This window comes from Gambusia affinis, linkage group LG23, assembly GCF_019740435.1.
Source record: "Gambusia affinis linkage group LG23, SWU_Gaff_1.0, whole genome shotgun sequence".
In the NCBI taxonomy this organism is placed as follows: Eukaryota; Metazoa; Chordata; class Actinopteri; order Cyprinodontiformes; family Poeciliidae; genus Gambusia; species Gambusia affinis.
The window spans coordinates 3,662,236-3,670,673 of record NC_057890.1 but is presented as its reverse complement, the minus strand read 5'-3'; the positions used below and the strand labels follow the sequence as shown (position 1 = coordinate 3,670,673).

The following is an 8,438-nucleotide window of genomic DNA, read 5'->3' as shown; positions in this document are numbered from 1 at the left end:
AAATCATGGAAGTCCAATGACATCAAACAAAGATTTAAAAGCCAATACACTTCCACAAAAAAATGAAACCATCTCTGGAGCACAATAACATCCTAAAAAGAATTAGAAACAATGACTCTGGTAAGTCACAGAATTTCATAGTTGCTATTACAGTTGCAGTGGTTTGAAAAGGTATTTTTCCTCTTTGTGGGTTCTTTTGTTTTTGCTTTTTTTGTTCCACTTAAATATTTCAGATCATCAAAGGATATCTAATACGGTTCAAAGATAGCCTAGATAATTACAAAAAGTAATTTTCAAATGATGGCTACGTTCATTTAGGGAAAATAGCTGTCCAAGCTAACCTGTCCATGTGGTAGCATTTGCCTCCGTGTTAAATCATGATTGAACTGGGATTACCCAGATTTTATAGAAAGCAAAGCTTAATTTTACAAGCCAAGCACAGGCCTGGTTATTACCTGATCTTCAGATATATTACATCATTAAACACAACTTATCTGCCATACTATGACCATAACATATCTGGGGGAAAAAATCACACATAAAATAAAGTGACGTTTAAGGTTGTGATTTCAGGTGTCTTCACATCATACAGATTTTCCTTTAGGAGACTGTCTTATGTTCCCATTTCTATCTCTTCTTTTTTTCCTGCCCTTTGCAGGGCTGTCTTTTCCTTTCTGAATCATAATAGCATGGCCTGTCAACAAATCACAGTAAAAGTGTAAATGTGAAACTAGTCCTGTCTCTTGCTATAGATTTCTTGCAATCACAATTTATAAGCCTTGTACTCTAGACTTTACCAGTAGTTTTCAACAAAACACCCTTCCAAAGTGCCCTGTTATATTGTCAACATGACTAATCAATTTGACTGTATAACAAAGATTTGTGACTCTGAGGCAGGGGCGCCTTACAGGGGGGGAAAATTATGTCAATTCCAAGGGCCCCTGTCTGACAGGGGCCGTCCACAATTTTTATTTATTTATTTATTTATTCATAGAAATAAAAAATGGGGCCATGTCATTACAAAATTAATCATATTGTGTTTTCTAAAATTATTTTTAGCAGTAAAATGTAAATGTTGCCCCTCCCAGACCTAGAAGCACATGTCTATATTTGCCCTGAATTTCCCTGGATCTGCATGAATTGATGGTGACGGTGTTCAGCAGCAGTCAGTGGAATACAAGAACGACTGTGGCGGTTTTTATGCCGCCAAGAAAAATAATAAAGTCAGGTTCTCAAAAAAATTTAGATAAGAGAGAGAAAAAGACAACAGTGTGAATTTGTAACCCAATTTTTCTCCGATAGAGGTGAGAAGACTGTGTGGGATCATCAACCATTTAGCATAGTTAGCTTGGCTACTACCGTTTGCCTCCATTTCACTGGTATTTAATTAATTAAGGAAAGAAATTACCAACATATTCATATATTGAATTTGTACCTGTACCTTTAACCACACTTAACAACAGATGAGTCAGTCAGCAGCAGCTCTAACCCACGACCCTCCTGATCTGTCCTCTCCTAAGTGAAATTAAAGCTGAAGTATGTAACTTTTATAAAATATATATATATATATATATATATATATATATATATTTTTTTTTACATTTTTGTTAAAACTATTATGTTGTGACAGTATAGGATGAGAGGTAATTTGTGAAAAATCTATTTCCTCTGCCTTTTCCCAGTACTATCTAGAAACAACCAATCAGAGGCAGGAGGCGGGTTTTAGCACTGTCAATCACAATCTCATCTGCCTGCTCATCCTCTTCCCTCTGATCTATGCTATGCTGTGGCTAGCGCAGCCTGTTGTGAATGCTCAGTCTGGTTAGCATAGCTACCAATGACAGCAGATAAATAGTTTTCCTGTAACAATAAATTGTTTCTCCGCCATTAGCACATTTAGTAGTGAGTGAATTAGGTTGATTGACAGCGTTAAGACCCTCCTCCTGGCTCTGATTGGTTGTTTTGGCTGGAACGTTGCATTACTTTAGCCAGCAATAGTAGTTCATGGAGGATCTGGAGGAGAGGGATTGTTCTCACAGATTATCTGTCTCATAAGAAACTGGCACAACATGGTGACAGCTTTAGCAAATATGGAGAAAACATTTTTTAATTAAAGTTATATACTGCAGATTGAATAACATGTAACTACATAGCATTTTTAAGAAGTCTGGATTGCTTTATATTTCGCATGTTGCCTATGACTGTTGCTCGTGGGGTGAAACATTTCAGTAATCTATAACTAATAGAAAAAATATAAGCAACCTACTTGCATACTGTATACAGACTGTTGAATGTTAAATTCATGAGCAGTAAATATTGTGCTAGTATCAGTCTTGGACCAAAGAAACCAAGGCAATTGTAAGCATTTAAAATTTTTTCTCTTTTCTGAGTTAAGTAGACTAAAAAAAAATTTAAGAGCGGGGGGGCCCAATCTAATTTTCTGTCATGGGGCCCAAGATTCCTGGCGTTGCCCCTGCTCTGAGGCACTGACATGTTCATTAACACAGATATTTAATTTTGAGAGATGAACTACGGATTTTGAGAAAGAGACCAGCCATGGTGTTTTGCTGTTTGTACGAATTGTTTTAAAAAATGGACCTGCTGTATTGGAAATGTCGAGGATGATTTGAGCAATGTGCCAAAGTGACTGAGAAAAACTGTTAAATGCAGCATTAAAAAAAAAAAAAAAGTAAAAAAATTAAGCAAAAGTCTGTTAGGTAGGACAAGGTCAAACAAGATCTAGATAGATGGTCTTTGCTTCATTTATCCGTTGCTGGGAGAATTAATACGATTAAAATGAATGTGCTTCCCAAGTTTTCTTTTCTCTTTCAGTGTGTCCCTGATTTTATCCCCGTTTCTTTTTTTAGCAAACTGGACCAAATCATCACTAGATTTATTTGGGATCATAAACCCTCTAGAATTCGTAAATCATATCTTAGGAGACCAAAAAGTGTGGGTGGAATGGCATGGCCGGACTTTATGTTTTATTATTGGGCATCCAATATTAGAATTCTTAATTATTGGTTAAAGGCAAATGATTTGGACAGTGCCCCGGCTTGGTTGGATTTGGAAACCTCATCCTGTATACGATCGTCTTTGTCTGCTTTAGTTTATGCTCCCAAATTGCTATCAGGTGCTGAGATTCCGAACAACAAAATGGTGAGGGTTACTCTGAAAATTTGGTTTCAGTTCCACCGCTATTTTAAATTAAACTTTTTTTCTTTACAATCTCCTATCTTCAAGAATCCTTTATTCCGGCCCTCTATGATCGATAGTGCTTTCTCCGTTTGGTTCTCTCATGGTATCAAAAGCTTTGGTGACCTTTATGAGGAGGGTACATTCGTCTCCTTCGATCAGCTTTCTGCAAAATTTGACCTCCCAAAGAGCTACTTTTTTCGTTACCTACAGCAGTGTTTCCCAACCCTGGTCCTCAAGGCACACTGCCCTGCATGTTTTAGGTATTTCCTTGCTTCAGTCCAGCTGATTTCAATTGATGACTGATTAACAGGCGTTTGTTGAACTGCAATCAGTTGAATCAGGTACATTAAAGTAGGGAAACTTCTAAAACATGTAGGACAATGTTGAGGAACAGGGAAGTTATGTTAAGGAAAAACTTCTCTCTTTCCCTCTAAACCTCCTGTTAATGATTTGGATAAACTTTTGTCACCTCCCCCACCGAAAAAGGGTCCTATTTCATGTTTGTATGAGAGATTGTGCTGTTTTCGTGAGTCCCCAATTCTCTCAATCAAAGCGGCATGGGAAGAGGACCTGGTTTTCTGTTTCCAGATGACTTGTGGGATAGAATTCTTTACCGTGTACATGGTTCGTCACTGTGTGCCAGACATGGACTAATTCAGTGTAGGGTCCTGCATCGCACTCACTGGACTAAGGCCAGGCTTTCTAAAATATACCCAAACGTTAGTCCGGAATGCGATCGTTGCCATCAAACACCTGCCTCACTGATCCATATGTTTTGGTCATGCCCATCACTAAAGCAATATTGGACAAACATTTTTGCAGCCTTGTCTGAAGTAGCTCATATGTCCATCCAGCCTGATCTGGTTTCATTTCTCACTTTGTTGGCGAGGCGTAGAATATTGCTGTGCTGGAAATCAGCTTTACCTCCCTCATTTGAAATCTGGATTAAAGATGCTTTACACTTTAGTAAACATGATAAGATTAAATTTACCCTACGAGGTTCCACAACTAAATTTTTAAAGATTTGGCAGCCGTTTTTTGATTTTATTCAGACATTGCCGTCCCGTATGGTGCCCAACTAAATTTTGCTTTTGCCTGACCTTTTTATTTACATTATCATATTATTTATCAAATTATTTATTCTGTCATTAATATCCATTGATGCACCTTTTTCTTAAATCCTTCCCCCTCCCCCCCCCCCCCCCACTTTTTTCTCACTATTAATCTTATTCCTCTGGATTTTATTTGGGAAGGCTTATCCATGTGTACTGTACGACTTATGTTCGGTTCTGTTATAGAAAAAAGTCTACATATCTTTTTGTTCATATATTTTTGCACATTTTGTATTTTGATGTTAAAACCTAATAAAAAAAATTAAAAAAATTTTTTTTTAAAAGTCTGTTAAATGATTTTTTTAAAAGAAGTTTTAATAAGGAAATCCAAAAATAACATACAAAAACTGAGAGCGAGAGAGAGAAAGAGAGAGAGAGCGAGAGATCCCTCCCCTAGGGAGGGATCTCTCTAGGGGAGGTCACCTGATGTTGTTCAACATCACCTGATGTTGTTCAACAATTTATTCGAGGGTGTTCGCTGTCTTAAATTCTTTTGCTACTTGAAAAAATCTTTAACTAGTATCAAAACCAGAGTTATACTGACAGGTGTAAGTTACTTATTGCAGAAAAGTAGGTGCAATGTAGGTTAATCCTTTTTTACATTCGGACTTTAAATCCTTTCAGTTTCATTTTGTTATCTCAAAGTCATCTTATAAAGGCTTTAAAAGGTAAGAAAAATAGTTTATTTCGACTAGTAGTTTGTTAACTCCTCTTGGAAAAAAGTATTATTTTATATCTGATTATCTACAAACTGTAACACCTGTTTTAGGCACGGAGTTGGTTTCAGATTCAGGAAGTAGCAAATAGGTAACGGAAGAGGCTCGGAACATGTTAGGGTTGTAAACAAATACAGTTTTAAACGTTTTGGCATTTCATCGACATGAAACTCTGATTAATCACTAATCACTAAGAACTACTATTTATAAAATCTCAGACCAAAATGGAGGTTTGAGAAAACTGTGTTTCTGTTTGTGTTGTGGACAGGCGGAGGGTGGGATCACGTGGGGTTATTAGAAATTATAGATCACCTGTTGTGCACCTGGTGGGAAATGAGTGGGGGATGGAGGAGGTTTTACTTTTGCTGACCGCCACCGCCGTCGAGGCCGCGCCGCCTCCTTGATTACTGTCGGATCCGTTTATTTTTAGCCATGCCTTTTGGACACTTTTCTGTTTTTGGATGTTGATAAAATAAAACCCTTTTTAACTGCATCCTGCCTTGGAGTGTTGATCAGCTGGCGCGTCAACAAGATTTCCCCATTCAGCCGCTCAGCGACTTTATTTGATAGTCGCCTATATTGTCAGCAAAAAGAAACTAACGACAATGGAGTCGCACAGCTGGACGTTAACGCGAGCCCACACACCACCGCCACTATAACTACGAAAGAGGATCGTTGACAGAGAAGTAGAAGACGACAGTGGTATGTAACCTGAATGTTCAACCCATTCTCACTCCCAACTCGTCATATATTGACGCATGGGACTTCCGTCCTCGTCTCTTATTGACGCGAGGGGTACCCCTTTCGCGTCAATATGTGACGCGAAGGGTTTTACCTGATGCCTTACCGTAATTTTTGCCCTAAACCTAACCAATTTTTGGGTTTTGAAGTGTCGGCAGTGTTTGCGAGGACCATTCGCGTAAATAATCCATGTAAAACATGCGGCCTTCCAAAATCGTCAAAATCGTCAAAATTTTACGGTGAAGGAACCTGCCCAAGTCGTCACATATTGACGCGAAGGGGGTACCCTTCGCGTCAATATGTGACGCATGGTCAGACGGCGTCCCAACTCGTCAATATATGACGAGTCGGGTGTGAGAATGTGTTGGAATGTTTGGTGCTGCATATTGCTCTTTTAACGCAGTTTGGTTCTGCCACGAGAAGCTGTTGTTGTGACACGCCCCCCGCTATGTTTTGCTCTGCGGCTGCGACATTTTGGTGAGCGAGTGTGCTGTGGCTCTGCGTATGTTCAATAAAGTTTAAGGAGTCGCTGTTGCCTGCAAGCTTCTTTTGTTTTGGATTAAAATGAGTGGATCGTCTGCTGTATCAGCTGTTGAGAAACCTGAAAGGGATAAAAGAGCGATCGTTCTCACTGAAAAAGCTCTCGCAAATAAAATTGAAACGATCCAAACAGAGCGGAAAAAGTGTGTAAAGAAAACTAAAGGTGTAATATCATCTCTTAAAGAGCTAATGAAAGATGATAAAAATTATTCACAAGTAAAATCATTACTGGATGAGTTAACAAACCTGTTTAAAGAGGCCATTATATTGCATGAATCTTTGCTGCCTTTAATTCCGCTTGATGAGAAAGATAAACAAAATACATGGTTTTCAAGTATCACTAAATACAACAAAGGATTTATTGAGGATGTTGAAATATGGCTTTCTGAAACAAATAAATGCTCAAGCAGATCATCCTCTGACATGTTAAGGACACAGGAAACTCCACCAGGAGAAGAAGTGGAGGTTCAAGAACAAATGGAGCCTCAGTTACCTGCTAATCTCCAGCCTGACGTTCAAGATGATGTGTTGCCATCTGACAGCGTTTCAAATCAAGGAAGCAAGTCAAGCTCTAAAATATCATCAACATCATCTGCACGTCTCAGGGCAGAAGCTGAAATGGCTGCCTTGCTCACACGTCAAAATATGCTCAAAGAAAAACATGCTATTGAAGAGCAAGAGGAGCAACTTAGGAAAAGGAAAGAACAGCTTCAACTTGAAGCGGAAATAGCTGCAACTGCTGCAAAAGTAAATGTGCTGAAAACTGGATCTGCAGTGCAAAGCTCAACTTCAAGAAAATCCAATAGTATGGAATCCTATTTTAAAACAAAGGACAATACTGTTAAAACTCTTAATGCTAATACCTTTGTTCCACAGACAAAGAGAAATGCAATTAATGAAAATGCAGAGCTTCAAATAAAACCAGTGCAACAAAATGTGACAAAGAAAAGGTTTGCACCTCTTCTGATCTTCTCATCCTGTAAACAGAACAATATCAAATATGCCTCTGCAGCAAGCTGCTCAGTCAGCAACCAATGAAAATCTGTTATCCATTATGGAGAAACAAAATGAATTAACTTGCATGTTGGTTCATCAACAAAGTCTCTCTTTACTACCCAAAAGAGATATTCAACCTTTTGATGGCAATCCCCTTTATTTTCAGGCTTTTATGCGCTCATTTGAACAGGTCATTGAATCAAAGACTGGTGATCCTGACGATTGCCTGCATTACCTCGCACAGTACACCAGGGGGCAGCCTAATGAACTTGTCAAAAGCTGTCAACATATGTCAGATGGTGGTGGATATGTAAAAGCAAAGACTATGCTGTATGAGCATTTTGGAAATGGACATGTTATTGCATCTGCTTACTTGAATAAAGTTCATTCGTGGCCATTGATTAAATCAGAAGACGGAAAAGCTCTTCAGGCATACTATTTGTTCTTACGTGGGTGTTGTAATGCAATGGAGGACATTCATGATCTTTCTGAATTAAACACACCTGCTAATATGCTTGCTGTGATTAAAAGATTGCCATATAAATTAAGAGATAAATGGCGAACAGTAGCATGTGACATCCTCGAGAAGCAGCATCGAAGAGCAACATTTATTGACATTGTTTTCTTTATTGAGCGTCAAGTCAAAATTATTACAGATCCTGTCTTTGGAAACTTAAGTGATGCTCCATCAATAAATTCATCAGCCAAGAGCACAGATGGAGGGAAACGTTTTTCTCGTCCAAGAATTACAGGAAATAGCTTTGGCATCACTACCTCTGCTGTTGAGAGAAATAATCCGTCAGAGTCTCAAGACCATCAGACTGATGTGAAGATTTGTTTGTTTTGCAGAGGTGAACACAAACTGGAATTATGCTCTCTGCTTGAAAAGAAACCTCATAATGAGAAGATTTCATTTCTTAGGAGAAATGGTGTCTGTTTTGGTTGCCTGTGTACAGGGCACATCAGCAAAGAATGCAGACAACGCCTTTCATGTAAAATCTGTGGTTTCAGACATGCAAGCATTCTCCATATTTATAACAAGAAGAAGAATGAAGTTCAATTTGATGCTGAAGCAGTCAAATCTCTTGAAACAGTTCAGACTAGTGGTCTTACTGGGGCCGGTGAGCAGGACTGC

The 8,438-nt window shown here is 38.6% G+C and overlaps 2 protein-coding genes across 2 annotated transcripts in view; both read left to right on the top strand.

Moving 5' to 3' along the window:
* Window positions 1–8,438, top strand: part of LOC122826283 (sodium-coupled neutral amino acid transporter 2-like) — an 85,354-nt gene that overhangs the window by 11,049 nt on the left and 65,867 nt on the right. The gene's annotated exons all lie outside the window — the stretch shown is intronic.
* The window catches only part of LOC122826282 (sodium-coupled neutral amino acid transporter 2-like), a 41,058-nt gene continuing 37,386 nt past the window's right edge, over window positions 4,767–8,438 (top strand). Inside the window, exon 1 of the mRNA XM_044107941.1 lies at window positions 4,767–4,978. The gene's annotated coding sequence lies outside the window, so the exon portion shown is untranslated. The remainder of the gene's footprint in view (window positions 4,979–8,438) is intronic.